We start from the raw sequence: 17,617 nt of genomic DNA, 5'->3' as shown, positions 1-17,617 counted from the left end.
GCTCAGCATAGTTTGGCATCAGAAGATTGACAATTAAAACAAAACTGACATAACACTACACACCTAGTAGAATGATTAAAATCCAAATATCTGACAATGCCAATTGCTGGTGAGGATGTGGAATAAAAGTAACTCTCATTCATTGCTGATAGAAATGCATACTGGTGCAACTACTTTGGATAACAGTTTGCAAGTTTCTTACACAGCTAAACAATTTTACCATACACTCCGAGATTTGTATTCCTATGTATATATCCAACTGATTTGAAAACATGCCCACCACAAAAACCTGCTCCTGAATATTTGTGTGAATAAACAAATTGCAGCACATCCATACATTGAACTCAGGTTTTTGACTAAAAAAACTGAGCTAATTGAGTCATAAAAAAGAAAACATGAAAGACTCTTAAATGCATACTGCTAAATGAAAGAAGCCAGTCTTAAAATGCTACATAATGTCCAAACGTATGACATTCTGAAAGAGAAAAAGCTATAGTAACCATACAGACATCAATTGCAGCGTATGAGGGGAAGATGACTGAATAGATGAAGAACAAGTAAATTTTCAGGTGGTAAAACTATACTTAATGTTACAGTAATATTGGATATAAGACATTAAGCATAGAACTCTCCACCACATTGGGAGGCTTAGGCGGGCGGATCACCTGAGGTCAGGAGCCTGAGACCAGCTGGACCAACATGGAGAAACCCCATCTCTACTAAAAATACAAAATTAGCTGGGCGTGATGGTGTATGCCTGTAATCCCAGCTGCTCGGGAGGCTGAGGCAGGAGAATCGCTTGAACCTGGGAGGCTGAGGTTGCAGTGAGCCGAGATTGCACCATTGCATTCCAGCCTGGGCCACGAGAGCAAAACTCTGTCTCAAAAAAAATTAAAGTATATATATTTAATAGTTGCAGGGATCCCAGGATGGAATACAAAATGGGACAAAAAAATCACTCTATTGCAAATGTAAGAAACAATCTCATTGAATGTGTGGGGGGAGAAAGAGTGCTGACAAATTAATTCAAAAATGAGCAGAGTGTGTAAGACTAAAGGTGATAGAAGCTGTACCTAAATTCTATACTCCAGTTGATAAAGATATTTCCCATAAGGGTACAGGCTAAGAATTCTGATACCTCTATATAGGTATACTGAAAATAAATGGATGGATGATGGGAGTCAGATTTTTCAGTCTTGGTGTGGGAGGTTACAAACAAGCAACAAGAGGAGTCTAGAAAGATCTACACAGTGGGTATGAATTAGAGCTAAAGACATCAGTACGAACTCAAATGTAGCTTAATACTGAGTTCAATATTTTTACTACATTCAACTCAATATGTTGAATCTCTCCGATTGGCTGCAGCTGGACAAAATTCTCCACCTTTAATATTGAGTTTAATATTTTTACTACATTCAACTCAATATGTTGAACCTCTCCGATTGGCTGCAGCTGGACAAAATTCTCCACCTTTAACGACCTATGTGATTAGATTGGGTTCACCTGGATAATCCAGACTCCTCTATCTCTCTCAGGGTCTGTAGTCTTAATCACAATCTGTAAATAAGCCTCCTTCACAATGTAAGGGAACATATTCACAGGTTCCAAGGATTACAGTTAGAAATATTTGAGGAGCCAGCACTTTACCTGCCACTGTTAAGTCAGAAGACAGTGTGGGTAATAAGCATCTCTTTTGCTTCTTCGTCAAGGATGCATATAATTAGCATGACTTATCACGGTTTACACCACAACAAATTTAATGGTGTAAATTTAATATTTTACCTTTAATATTAAGTATGAACTTAATATTGAGTTCATACAAGTGGGGATATACAAAAATATTTATATAAATGTGTGTTGTGCGTGTATGTATGCATACATACATTCCCTTGCTCTGTCAGATAAGAGGACCTAGAAGAAATGACATTCAAGTAGCAATTAATCCACATAGCATCTAGATTTTGGGTTTTAATATTATTCTCTGTATTAGTCCGTTTTCACACTGCTATAAAGAACTGCCTGAGACTGGGTAATTTGTAAAGGAAAGAAGTTAAATTGACTCACATTTCAGCATGGTTGGGGAAGCAGTTAGGAATCCTACAATCCCGGCAGATGGCACAGGGGAGGCAAGACACCTTCTTCACAAGGTGGCAGGAAGAAGAATGAGTTCTGGAGGAACTACAAAACATTTATACAGCCGTCAGATCTCGTGAGAACTCACCATCACGAGAACAGTGTGGGAGAGACCGCCCCTCTGATTTGATTATTAATGCCTCCACCTGGTCTCTCCCTTGACGCATGGGGATTATGGGGATTACAATTCAAGATGAGATTATGGGTGGGGATGCAGCCAAATCATATCCTTCTCCAATAAAATAAACCAATGCTTCTTGGGGAAATTGCTGAGTCTAGAACAAAGGCAGAAAAATAGGTAGTATGAGCTTTGAGCATTTTGTAGTGACAGAAAAAAAGAAAGTGCTCCAAAACAAACAAACCAAATTGTTGGAAACATGTCAAACGGACATTTGAGCCAACTAAAAGAGCTCCAATAGCCAAAGCTGGAGCAATTTTTAAGAAAAAATATATAAATAGTATTGAATTATATCCTAAAAAATAAATATTCATGAGTCCTACCCAATATAAATTAATGATTTAATAAATGAATAATTGAGAGAGAAGAGGCAAATGTTCCACGCAGAAGAATTTCAAATAATATATGTTGATATTTTGCCCTCAAGCAGATGGAGCATATAACTCCCCATCTATTAAGTACAGAGTGTGACTTTCTTCCAAAGAGTAGAGTATGGATACAGGAAAAAGTAACTAACAGTGGAGAAAAATGACAAGTACTATATACATCAGCTAGGTGATGAAGGTCAACATCAACAGTGATAAGTCATGCTAATTATATGCATCCTTGACGAAGAAGCAAAAGAGATGCTTATTACCCACACTGTCTTCTGACTTAACAGTGGCAGGTAAAGTGCTGGCTCCTCAAATATTTCCAGCTCTAATCCTTGGAACCTGTGAATATGTTCCCTTACATTGTGAAGGAGGCTTATTTACAGATTGTGATTAAGACTACAGACCCTGAGAGAGATAGAGGAGTCTGGATTATCCAGGTGAACCCAATCTAATCACATAGGTCGTTAAAGGTGGAGAATTTTGTCCAGCTGCAGCCAATCGGAGAGATTCAACACGATAATTGACCCACCATTGCTGGTTTAAAGATGGAGGAAGGAGGACATACCAAGAAATATGAAGGTCTCAATAAATTGTTTCTAGAAGAGGTAGATTTTTCAATTGGGCCTCCAGCAAGAAACATGGCCTCATTACTATTTTGATTTTGCCCAAAAAGACACATGTTGGACTTACAACCTATAGAACTGGAAGAAAAGAAAATTGTGTGTGTTTGAATGATGCTTTCTATTTTTTAATTTTTAACTGTAGTAAAATATACTTAACATTAAATTTACTATCTTATCCAATTTTCAGCATACAATTCAGTAGTGTTATGTACATTCACATCATTGTGCAACCAATCTCCAGAACTCTGTTCATCTCACAAAACTGAAACTCTGTACCCATTAAACAACAACTTCAATTTTCCCCTCCCCAAAGCCCATGCCAACCACCATTCCACTTTCTGCCTCTGTGAATCTGGCTACTTTAGATACTTCATGTAAGTAGAATCATACAGTGTTTGTCTTTTTACTACTGCCTTACTTTACTTAGCACAATGTCCTCAATGTTCAGTCATGTTGTAGCACGTGTCAGAATTTCCTTCGTTTTTAAGGCTGAATAATATTTCTATTCATATATATACATACATATATACATATGTACATTCCATTATATTTAAATGTACACATACTACTTTTTGTTTATTCACACATCAATGAATATTGGGTTCCTTCTATCTTTTGGCTATTGCAAACACTTGGAAATACAAATATGTATTATAAGCCACAAAGTTTGTGAAAATTTGTTATGGCAGAAATAGAAAATTAATACATTTGCCTTGTATGTTTCAGATCTTGTGTGTATACCTTTGTTTAATAGATCCTAAGTCACTTTTATGTATTTAGCCATAAGAGAATCTGCTAAATATAACAGTTAGCTTTTTAGTCTCCACAGTCAGGAAGACTAGCTAAAATATAATTTGAATTGATGCTAAAGTATCGCTCAACAATAGCAACACAAGAATTATTGATGTAAATATGGTAGTTGCCACCACAAGTGTGGATTAAGATTAAACAAAAATTTCATTTGTCACTTTCTGTGGATTGAAAACAACAAAGCAATATTTCAAGGTAAAAAAGCAGAGGACAAGGACCCAATTCATGTATCTAAAAAAATTTTTCAGAATAAATAAATACACACACACCCACACATACATACGAGGCAGGGGAGATGAATTAGAATGTGGTGTGGAAGTCAAAAGTATAAGTTTGAGAAGGGTCAAATGGCCCAAAGTGTCAAGTAAGATTCAGAAAGGTAAAGGGCAGCTGGCGGGTGAGAATAGTTTCTAGAATTTGCAGAAACAGAAAAGGAATTGTAGTGAGGCTAAAGAATGAGGGATGGAGATGTCAGGTTGCAGTGTACTCCTGTGGGACTGCTTGCCTCATGACAATACATGGCGAACACTTGCACATCCCAAAGTGAGGTACTGGACTACCTATTCAGGACATTCAAAGAAGGTGGCTAGAATCCTTTCTGTGCCCCTTGGCCTCAAACACCTAGGGTTATAAGAGTTACATTACAGACAAGGAAGAAAAATTCCACCTTTTCCATCATGGAGAAGGGTGGTGGTTTCTTCTCTTTTACCCCTGGCCTAATGAGAGTAACTTCCAGGGGACATCTCAGTGATGGAACATTCCACAAAACAAAAGCATCAGCTTTAAACATACTCTAATCTCATTGAACAGTGTTGCTGCTCAAAACAGCACCAATGCAGTGGGTACCAATCTTTCCTTTTCCTTCATAAGGCTGAAAATCCAGAAAGAGTTGAGCATGTCCTTTTCTGCATGTCTATCCAGAATTAAATTAAATCCAGACTGTGCTAGATTTAATTGAGCGAAGGGGGAAGATTTATCTTTGAATAATTTCAGAATTTTTATTATTATACTGGACTGAAAATACCTATTACAGAACTAAAATGTTTTTGACTCAAGTGACCTGAGGTCTTATCGTCTAAGAGTGAGCAAATCAGCTTTAGAACCAGCTAGAGATTTTATTCTGGGGCAGAATAAATTTATTCCTAGGGAACAAATTTCAAAACAAGTATGACGGAAATATATTTGTTTTATGATGACATTATATGAATCTTGATCTTACAACAAACTATATATACTAAGCTTTTTCCCTTGTCTAAGAACAAATGTGTATACAGAGAAAATACTCTTCATCTCCGATATTGCCTCAGACTTTTCTCTTACTAATCTGTGTTGATCTTCTCTGGCTACCTACTTTCTTGCTTAAACATTGACTCTATTTTTCAGTTTTTCTGATCTTTGCTGAGTTAGGTTCCTGTTTAACACAGCTCTTCAGCACCAAGCGTATGTAACTGCAGACGAGAGATGCTCTCACAGCCCACAGTGGTGCTGAGTCAGTTGATCTGAACAAGCCAGCTTTCCCTGCCAATACTCCGCAAAACTCTGCAAGTGGAATATCCTTCACAATATATTACTGACCCCCACACATCAAATCCAATCAAATTAAGAAAACTAATCTGATTAGCAAGAAAAGCTATACCTCAGGCCAATAAATGATGTATACTTCTTTACTTGACCTGGTCTCTTGCATTTTCTTTTTTTTTACTAAAGAACTGAAGAGGAGAGCTACCCTGGACACAGCTGCTTAATTTTCTTTTTTATTGGATTTTGTTTTATTCTCTGATTTAGAAGAAAAATGAGAGTATGGCTCTGATTGTGACAGTGTAAGTCATATGAAGAAGATGTTAAATATTTTTCCAATGGAAGAAATTTGTTCTTTAAGCCTCTTTTCAACACATAGCATTAAACTTTCAAGATTCCCTCATCTAATGATATATTTTGTTCAGTTCACCATTTACATCTGTATTGGCAATAACATTCAACACATTGCCAGCCAGGGCACACACACAAAAAATGATGGTGTCACTTTGAAAACTGAAGTGTCTGTTAAATTTGTTGTGGAATTTTTTACCTTATGTATAAGAAGCCATAATTACTGTTTTACTCCTTTATTTGAAATATTGAATTGGTACCTAGGCAGGTTCAATGCACATTAATATATTTTAAAGGGCTAGGGAAAGCACTATCTACTCTAAAATCTAAATGTAAAAAGTTAGTGCTGGGCAATAGTCATACATTCTCAAATCCGTGCAATGGAACTCAAACCTTTACCCTTTTATACATTAAGAAAGGAGACTTTACTTCCTGAATCTCATGGCAAGCCATCTGGGAAGATTTTCTCTGATCACTCGTGTAGAATAAGGTTAAACTACTCATCACCTCTTCTCCAGAGAGTTCCTACTTTAGAATTGTTATCTTCTTTGTTCTCATATTCTCATTTTTCTATCTGAGGAAGGAGAGAAAGCATTATAAAGGAAAAAGTTTTACTTTGTCTCCCACTTGAAGCCCAGTATAGCTAGCAAAATAAGCTGCTGCACTACTCTCTGTTTGCTATCTATACCACTCCATTTTCTTAAATGTGCACCACACACACACACAGACACACACACACACATACACACCCCTTGCAAGGCAAATTTTCTTTCTTTCACTTTTCTAACACCTATTCCATGTCCTACCTGAAATCTACTATGGTTACAACCACTCATCGCCTCCAGATAAAATTGTCACCCTTTGTGCTACCTCTAGGAATAGATCTCGGTCCATTTGGTGGTACTTCACTACTACTTACATTGTATGACATAGTGGATTTTATGTTATAAAAGACAGAGCATGAGGTAAAAATGATATTTGACAATAAACAGATTCTTAAAAATCTCAAAAATCATTTCTGAAGTTGTTAATTATCATACCAAACTTCAGTAAATCCAGCGTAGCAAAATGTTTCAAAAGTTGTAATACGTTGTTTCTTCTTAGTTGAATAATTAATACAATAGGGATCTATGTTTGGGCAAAAAGTTATCTAAACACTTGACGCACCTGTTTTCTGCAAGATGTTCACCCTGGTAAAGATGAGGGAACAAAGATAGGCTGAGAGGATTGCAGACTCAAGCTCTCACTTCCCTGAGAAAGCCCCTTGAGTTTCATGACAGGCAAAAAATTTTGCCATTTATGTATTTATTTGAATTGTTTTTCTTTCTGCCTCCTTTTGCCCAATTCTCTCTTCTTTCTCCCCCAACCCTCTCTCATTCTGAGTGTTATATTCCCTCTGCTGATTATATACCTGCCGTTGTTATCTCTCCTCCTCGACTTCAGTCTTCTCAAGGGTAAGCCCTGTGTCTGAGCTTTTCTTCCACATGCTTAGCAAAGTACAGGTATTCCAAAGACAATTATAGAATAAATGTTTACACTTTCAGAGTGACAAACAATAGTTTTGGAGTCGAATGTGTTAAAATTTTACTAGGAAGTGACTTTAGCCTCAAAATCTTTGTTAAAATTAAATCATATAGAATATATATAGAAATAGAATATAGATGGAAGTAGAAAGGCAGTGATTAAAGTAAGATGGAGGTGGAGAGGGAGGACTGGAGACCATTATGATTATTTCTGCTCTCATTTGGAATCTCTTCCTCAAAGGGGCCCTTCAGAACTCTAAAATGATCAGGACTACAGTTTGGAAATCACTTTCTCGGGGTAATCACTTGTCTGTAAAATAGGCATTAATGCCTTGTGAGGGCATAGAGAAAAGAGGAGCTTTAAATTCAATAGGAGAAATCAATAAGGAAAGAAAACATTTTGAGAATTATAGGTAATGCAAATGAAAAAAACTTCAAATGGAGTATTCATATTTTTGGCCTAAATTCTTGAACAAATACTTATGTCATATACTCTATACAAAATATACTTACAAATGGCACGGTAGCATAAGACATTCAAATGATTTGGAAATGTATTGCCAATAGGAAAAAGTGTTATTTTAAGAACAGCAGAGTATATAAAATTTTCTATTACGCTGTATTATATCAAAATTAGAACAAATAATAAAATATAATAATTATGGGACTAAATATTTTCTATCGGAGATATAACGTATCTCCGAAAGAAAATATTTAACATCTCTAAGCCTCAAGTTTTCTTAGAAGAGATATGGAAAATGGTATCTATTCTGTAATGTTTCTTTGAGCAACATCAATAAAATGAAAAGTAACTATTTGTCACATAGTATGTCCTCCATATGTAAAATTGTATTTTTTACTTTTGGAAGAAAGAGAGGTTTTGAACACATTGATGTTATAATTATTATTAAAGTATTAGCAATTAAAACTTTGAAAAAATACAGTAGATTTATTCAAAAGATATAAATCAAGACTCATCTTTGTATATATATATTTTAGTTTTGGGGAAATATATATATATTTATAAGTTGCATTTTAAAAAATGTTTACCATATCTTATATTCTTATATAGTGATAATCATATGTGTGTGTATTTATTCACAAATATAGATACATATATACATATATATATAGAGAGAGAGAGTATGTGTCACTTAATAACAGGTGTATGTTCTGAGAAATGTGTTATTAGGCACTTTGGTTGTGCAAATGTCATAGACTGTATGGTACAGCTGGTAGAGCCTATTGTTTCTAGGATATAAACCTGTATAGCATGTTACCGTACAGATTATTGTAGCCAATTGTAACACAATAGCAAGTATTTATATATCTAAACATTTAAGCATAGAAAAGGTACAGTAAGCATGTGGTATAAAAGATTTTTATAGTGGTACACCTATATAGTATTTACCATGAATAGATCTTGCAGGACTGGAAGTTGCTATAGGCGAGTCAGTGAAGGAGTGGTGAGTGAGCCCTAGAACATTACTGTACATTACTATTGACTTTATAAACACTGTACACTTGCACATTTGGGCTAGACTAAATTTATTTTTTAATATTGTTCTTCAATAACAAATTAACTTTTTTAAAATTTTTTTGACTCTGTGATAACACTTAGCTAAAACACAAACAGAAGTAACTACACAGCTGTACAAATTATCTCCTTTTTAAATATCCTTATTGAATACACTTTTTACTATGGTAAGTTTTTTTTCAACTTTTAAAACTTTATTTGTTAAAAACAAAGACACAAACGTAAACATTAGCCTAGGCCTACATAAGAGCAGGATCATCAATATCACTGTATCCTACCTGCACATCTTGTCCCACTGGAATGTCTTCAGGACCAATAACAGGCCTGGGATTGTCATCTTCTACAGTAACAATGCCTTTGCCTGTAATACCTCGTGAAAGACCTGTCTATGGCTGCTTTATAGTCAACTTTATTTCAAGTAGAAGGAGTACATTCTAAAATAATGATAAATCATATAGTAAATACCTAAAGCAGAAACCATCATTTATTATCATTATAAAATATTACGTACTATACATACTTGTATGTGCTATATTTGTCTATGAGCAGCAGTGCAGTGTGTTTATATCAGCATCACCACAAACTCATGAGTAATATGTTGCACTATGACATTATGATGCCTATGACATCACTAGGTGATAGAAATATTTCAGCTCCATTGTAATCTTATAGAACCACTGTAAAATATGAGGTCTGTTATTATTTGTTGTTATGAAGTGTTTGACTGTATATCATTACAAAAGGGTATCCAATGATAACGTAAGTGTGTTCGTGATTAATTCACAGTCAATCAGAAAACATGGGAAAATGCTATTTATTGTGAAGCACATACAAAAATAACAAAAAGACAAATATGAGCATTACATACTGCTGTCTATAATTGGTTTCACCTTTTTGTATCTTCTACCTTTATTAGTCTTGACAGGAGCTGTGTATTGGAACCACAGGGTCTGTTTTCCAGAATAGCCAGGCTTTGATCAGTGCTCTCCTTTTCTTTTCAGAAGAGAGTGGCTTCTTTTCAAAATAATATTTTTTGCCATGGTTTTAATTAACTCCTTCATGCAGCTAGAAGGAAATAAAAGTACTTTCTTATGTGCTTGTCTTTGCTTGTCAAAACAGAAGCATATTCTGCTACTGCGTGGGTTCCATTGTTGCCAATTAGTCACCCATTCCCAACTCGCTTAAAATGATGGCATATGACTCAGCAGCACAGCTTTTGTTGTGTATATTTGAATATTTTCATTTTATGATGAAAATGTTTAAATGTAAGAAAATAAAAATGATAGTATAATAAACTGATCATATATTGAGCACCTAGTTTCAACATTTATCAATGTTTGCTAATCTCTCTTCTATTTCTCACATGTTTCACTTCAGTGTTTTAAAGCAAAACCCTGTCATATCATTTCTCCTATAAATTCTTCACAATGTAATATCTCTAAAAAATACAGTTTTTTTAAAGCTAACCACAACACCATTATCACACTTAATCAGGTCAACAGTATTTAAATGTTAATTGATACCTAATCTGTGTCCAAATATTCCTGATTTTTGGTTTGATCAAATTAAGATTCACATCAGCTCAACTTATTGCACTTGTTTAAAATGCCCCTTACATAGTTTCCTTTCACCTGTACTGTCCCCATGGCCTTACTATTTTTTCACAGCATTTATTTGTTGAAGATAAGCTTATTTGCCTTATAAAATTTCCCATGTTCTAGATTTGGCCTACTGCTTCCACATTAGGTCATTGACCATGTTTCTTTAGCCCCTAATTTGCCTGTGAATGGGTATATGTATTTAGTGGCATAAGACTTACGTTGAATATTTTTTAGCAAAAATGCATCATAGGTGTTAGTGTGTACTTATTGTATCATACCAGGAGGTACAGCATGTCTTATTGTCACATATTTAGAGATGTTAAAATTAGCCAGTTTATTCAGATGTTGGCCATCTAATTTACCATTGTAATTCTCACGAATTGAATTTCTTACTTTGTTTTATTCATTTTCTTCGCGAATCTGGATGTGCATATCCCTCCCAAAGTTTGGAAAGTTTCAGCCAGTATGTCTTTAATAAACTTTTTGTCCCTTTTTCACCCTCTTCACTTTCTGAAACTTCTATAATCTGTATCTTTGTATGCTTGATAGTGTGCTATGTTTCCTTTATGCTTTTTTTACATTTTTATTCTTTTTTCTTCTTCTAATTGCCTAATTTCAAATGACCTCCCTTTGAGTTTGCTAATTCTTACTTCTACGTGATCAAGTTTGCTGTTGAAGTTCTCTATGGAATTTTTTTAAATTTCTGTCATTGTCTTCTTCATCGCCATAATTTCTGCTCGGTTCTTTTTTATAATTTCTATCTCTACTAAAATTCTCATTTTGTTCATGCATTATTTTTCTGTCTTTATTTAATTGTCTATCTGTATTTTCTGCATCTCATTAAGTTTCTTTAAAATGGTTATTTTGAATTATTTTTCAAGCAAGTTATAGATCTCCCTTGTTTGGAGTCAGTTACTGAAGCTTTAATAGTTTTATTTAAGGGTGTCACGTTTGCCTGACTCCTCATTTTTCAAGTAAACTTGCATTGCTGTCTCTGCATTTGAAAGAAGAATAACCTCTTTCAGTCTTTACAGACTGGCTTAGGCGGGTAAAGGCCTTCTCCTCTGAAGCCCATAAGCTAATAGGATTGCTTCCAGGATCATGGACAAGTAGAGTTGGAGCCAAGTCATGTGGCTGCTGCTGAGTTTACAGTGGGGTCCTCACTTGGCAGGCCAAATTTTCATGGACTGTAGTAAGTGTGGATCCTGTCTGGTCTTTGGGGGGACTGAATTACCTCCAGGACCTTGGTCTTTAGAGTTCACACTGGAATGAGGGTCTGCTTCAGACCTCAGCCCACAGACAGTGGGCCCTTATCGGGTACACAGATAGCTATCCCTTTCTCTGGATCCCTGAGAGGGCTCCCAGTGGGTCACTTGTGGAGTCCCTGGATAAGGAATACTGGCCCAGGATTGTGGCTGAGAGAGCTTAGCACCATACTATAGAGTCCACAGCCAAGACCAAGCTCTGCGGGCCTGCCTCTGGGGCCATAGGCAGACATGTCTCCCAGTTGATCTCATTTCAAACTGCAGGTAAGAGGTGTTGAAGTTGAGTTTTGGAGTTGTTTCAGGACCTGCTGTAGAACTTAAATCAGCAAGACTGCCCTGGTGATTCATATGGACATTTTTTCCTTTGCATACTGTGCATACAGGCCTACTCTCAGACTGTAGTTGAGAGGAGCTAAAGCTGAATTTCAAGGCCACTTCAGGGTCCACAACTGGGACAGAGATTGGCAGATCTATGACTTTGAGACATAAGTGGGTATGGCTTTTCCCAGTTCTCTCGAGAGGATGGTTCTGGTAGCAGGATCAAGGCCAAATGTGCATGTAGCCAAGTCCACAGGGGGATGTAACAGTTTTCTGGTCTGGAGCAGGAAACTCACTTGATGATTCTACCACCTGGGCATGGGTCTGCCTTCTCAAAATGCCCCTCTTAGGTATTGCAGTCCTTTGGGCTTTCACACTTCCGGTCTGAATACCAGGGCTCCCACAAAGGCACTTTTGTCCATGGATGGCTACAAAATTATTTTTGCTGTGGCAAGATATGAGTAGGGGACTTTCTCCTGCCCTCTTGCTAATGTCACTCCTCTCTATTGTACTTTAATAAACAACACCCTCAAACCCTTTTCCACCAATTTTCATTTTCAATCTTTCCCAGGCTATTCTTGCATAATTATTTTTCTGAATAAATTTTAAATTCAACTTATCTAGCTTCTAGAAAAAATGCATATTTTATTGTGATTCAGTCATATTTATAATTTAACATAAAAAACTAGGGACAATTGACATTCTATAAAGTTCAAATATTCCATACAAGAATACTTTATTTCTTGCAGGCCAAGTTCAGTGGTCCCTGCCTTTAATCCCAGCACTTCGGGAGGCCGAGGAAGGAGGATTGCTTAAGCCTAAGCATTCAAGACCAGCCTAGGCAACATAGAGAGACTCCGTCTCTACAGAAAATTTTAATGATAATAAAGAAAGAAAAAAAGAAAGAACATTTTCTTTCTTGCAAATGCTTTTCTTTTGTTCAACTATACTCTTGTTCCTTTCAAGAGCATTGTATTGACTTCCTTATTTGTTGTTTTATCCCCTCCACATTGCCTATTATCTTTATACTTAGTTGATTTTTGTTTCTGTATGAGGAATTTTCTCCTTCATTGTATCATTTAACTGGCTATTGTCTATGTATATAAATATCCTGCATTTCAGTGACACCAAATTTTCTTCATATTAGTTGATTTTTTTTTCCTGTAGGAGGAATTTTTTCCTTCATTGTATCATTTCACTGGTTATTTTCCGTGTACATAAATATCCTGCATTTCAATGAAACCAAATTTTCTTCATCACAATCAACTATCCATATTTGATCATAAATACACTTCTTCAGAGTTACAGTTTACCATGGCTCTTCTATATGATTGAATTCCATTTTTTTCATTATGCACATTTTTTTAAAATCCCAGCCAAAATTATTTGGCTTTTTCCAATTTTAATATATAGGTAGAAATGTATGCTGAAAAAGGAAATCTTTTGTGCAGTCTTTTGACCTCCTCTCGGTCACAGAAGAATGGAACACTTTCCAACCAAGAGTGAAGAGGCCTCACACCCCGTGCCATACTTAACACCCTGTATATGAATCTCTTTTCCAGTTTTAGACTCAATGTATATGTCTTTGTTCTACTTTAGCATGCGAATTATATGGCACCTGGCCAACTACACTAATATGTCTGTCCCCTGTGGGGAGTGGACAGAGTCCTTCTGTTGCAGCACAAGAATTAGCGTGCAGGCTAATTGCTCCGTGACAGTTCCCAGGACCTGCTGGCCATGGGAGACCAATGCCTACTACTGAAGCTGATCTTCCTGTGTCTCTTCTCTTTGTGAGTAAAGTGTATTCACCCAGTGCTCGACTGCACTGTGTTTTCCTTGGCAACTCCAATACTCAGGTGCAGTGGGGAGAAGTATTCCAACTTCTGCTTCTGATAACAGGCCACAGACACCACTTGTTTGACAATATACCATTGGATATGTTGAGGAAGAAGATTTTAAAGTCAATGAGAAGATTCTGAACAAAGTTCTTATTAGTATCTTTAATAAAGTTTTAAAGTTGATGTAGTGTATTAAACAGGAGTATTGGCTTGGATTCACTTTGTTAAATAGAGAAAGGTAAAATGTATTCAAAAAATAAGGTTTTACAATTTTACCAGCCAGAGAACATTGATATTTTGTGATGACAGAAATACTTTCAAAACATGTAACTTGGGCCATGATTTAAGAAATGATTATCTAAAAATAAAACTTTTATTTTAGGTTCAGGAAAACATGTGGGGTTTTGTTACATAGGTAAACTCAGGTCATGGGAGTTTGTTGTACAGATTATTTTATCAGTCAGATATTAAGCCCAGTACCCAATAGTCATCTTTTCTGCTTCTCTTCTTCCGCCTACCTTCCACCCTCAAATGGACCCCAGTGTCTCTCGATTCCTTCTTTGTGTTTATAAGTTCTCATGATTTAGCTCCTACTTATAAGTGAGAACATATGGTATGGTACTTGGTTTTCTGTTCCTGTGTTGAAGGATAATAGCCTGCAGCTCCATTCGTGTTCCTACAAAAGTCTTGTTCTTTTTTTATGGCTGCATAGTGTTCCATGGTGTATATGTACCACATTTTCTTTACCCAATCCATCATTAATAGACATTTAGATTGATTCCATGTCTTTGCTATTGCACATAGTGCTGCAGTGAACATTAATGTGCATGTGTCTTTATGGTAGGGTGGTTTACATTCCTCTGGGTATATACCCAGTATAGGATTGCTGGGTCAAATGGTTGTTCTGCTTTTAGCTCTTTGAGGAACCACCATACTGCTCTGCTTTCCACAATGGTTGAACTACTTTACCTTCCCACCAACAGTGTATGAGTGTTTCCTTTTCTCTGAAACCTCACCAGCATGTTATTTTGACATTTTAATAATAGCCATTCTGACTGGTGTAAGACAGTATCTCATTGTGTTTTTGATTTGCATTTCTCTAATGATCAGTGATATTGAGCTTTTTTCATATGCTTATTGGTTGCATGTATGTCTTCTTTTGAAGGTGGCTGTTCAGTCCTCTGCCTACTTTCTAATCAGGTTGTTTTTCTCTTGTAAGTTTGTTTAAGTTCCTTATGGATTCTGGATATCATACCTTTGTCAGAGGCATAGTTTGCAAATATTTTCTCCCATTCTGTAGGTTGTTCACTCTGTTGATAGTTTCTTTTGCTGAGAAACAAACTCTTTAGTTTAATTAGATCCCGTTTGTCAATTTTTGTTTCTGTTGCAATTGCTTTTTGCATCTTTGTCATGCAAAGATACGGGCATCTTTGCCCATTCCCATGTCAAGAATGATATTCCCTAAATTGTCTTCCAGGGTTGTCAGAGTTTTGGATTTCACATTTAAGTCTTTAATCCATCTTGAGTTGATATTTGTATATGGTATAAGGAAGGGGTCCAGCTCCAATCTTCTTTTTTTTTTTTTTTTTTGTGGAGACGGAGTCTTGCTCTGTCGCCCAGGCTGGAGTGCAGTGGCGCAATCTCGGCTCACTGCAAGCTCCGCCTCCCGGGTTCACACCATTCTCCTGCCTCAGCCTCTCCGAGTAGCTGGGACTACAGGCGCCCGCCACCACGCCCGGCTAATTTTTTGTATTTTTTTTAGTAGAGACGGGGTTTCACTGTGGTCTCGATCTCCTGACCTCATGATCCACCCGCCTCGGCCTCCCAAAGTGCTGGGATTACAAGCGTGAGCCACCGCGCCCGGCCCCAGCTCCAATCTTCTGCATGTGGCTAGCTAGTTATCCCAGCACCATGTATTAAATAGAAAGTCTTTTCCCCATTGTTTGTTTTTGTCAGCTTTATCAAATATCAGATTGTCATAGATATGTGGTCTTATTTCTGGGCTCTCTATTCTGTTTCATTGGTCTATGTGCCTGTTTTTGTATCAGTGTCATGCTGTTTTGGCTTACAGTAGCCCTGTAGTATAATTTGAAGACAAGTAACATGATGCTTCCAGCTTTGTTCTTTTTGCTTAGGATTACCTTGGCTATTTGGGCTCTTTTTTAGTTTCATATAAATTTTAAAATATTTTTTCTAGTTCTCTAAAGAATGTCATTGGTAGTTTGATAAGAATAACATTGACTCTGTAAATTGCTTTGGGAAGTATGGCCATTTTAATGATATTCCTTCTTTCTATCCATGAGAATGAGAGGCTTTTCCATTTTTCTTTTTTAATTTTTGTCTCCCCTGGTTTCTTTGAGCAGCACTCTATAATTCTTATTGTAAGATCCTTCACTTCCCTGGTTAGCTGTATTTATTAGCTAAATAAAATTCCTAGTTATTTTATTCTTTTTGTGGCAATTGTGAATGGGAGTGTTTTCTTGATTTGGCTCTCAGTTTGGCTACTGTTGCTATTTTTGGTGTATAGGAAGGCTAGTGATTTTTATACATTGATTCTGTATCCTAAAACTTTGCTGAAGTTGTTTAGCAGCTGAAGAAGCTTTTGGGCCAAGACTATGGGGTTTTCTAAATATAGAATCATGTCATCTGCAAATAGAGACAGTTTGACTTTCTCTCTTCCTATTTGGAGGTCCTTTATTTCTTTCTCTTGCATGATTGCACTGGCCAATCCTGGCAGTCCTGCGAATACTATATTGAATAGGAGTGGTGAGAGAGGGAATCCTTGCCTTTTGCTGGTTTTCAAGGGGAATGCTTCCAGCTTTTGCCCATTCAGTATAATGTTGGCTGTGGCTTTGTCATAGATGGTTTAAAAAGAATTTTTAAAAAGATGATTCTATTAGGCCCTTTGGCTTTCTAGTTCTGACAATCATTAATGAAATTAAAGTAAAAATCCCTGGACGAAATCAAACATTGCTTTTTTTGGATTGTTTAATGATTTTTGTTTTATCTCCAAATGCATGTAGGAATTACTATTGATAAAAATGGTATCTGTACAAACAACATATTTTTAATTACCTTTGCCTTTATCCAATGCTCTTTTGCCCCTATTCATTTAAAAATTGTATCCAAATTCATACATGTAAATTTAAAGAAGCTTAGTTGTCCTTATAGGAATATCACCTGTGAATAATTCCTCATATTACATGACATCTGCAGAGTTCACTATGCACTTTTGCTTACAATGCCTGCTGCCTCAAGTTCTCTGTAGCTTCATTAATGTATCTGTTTATTAGTCATGTTCACAACTGAATGTCCATGGGTAGAACTGGACTCTGTGTTGTACTAGTGACTTGATAAAAGAAGTAGGGCAGAGAAATGAGAAAAATATACAAACACATTAAAATATACAAATGAGAAAAATATACAAACACATTTAAAAGATATTTAAATACATCCGTAAAAATATATTACTATACATAAATATATATCAGTACAATAAAACCATGAAAAAAGGTAATATTTGCTTTTTTAGAATTAAAAGGTATATG

This window comes from Nomascus leucogenys, chromosome 2, assembly GCF_006542625.1.
Source record: "Nomascus leucogenys isolate Asia chromosome 2, Asia_NLE_v1, whole genome shotgun sequence".
Lineage (NCBI taxonomy): Eukaryota > Metazoa > Chordata > Mammalia > Primates > Hylobatidae > Nomascus > Nomascus leucogenys.
This window is presented reverse-complemented; position numbering follows the sequence as displayed.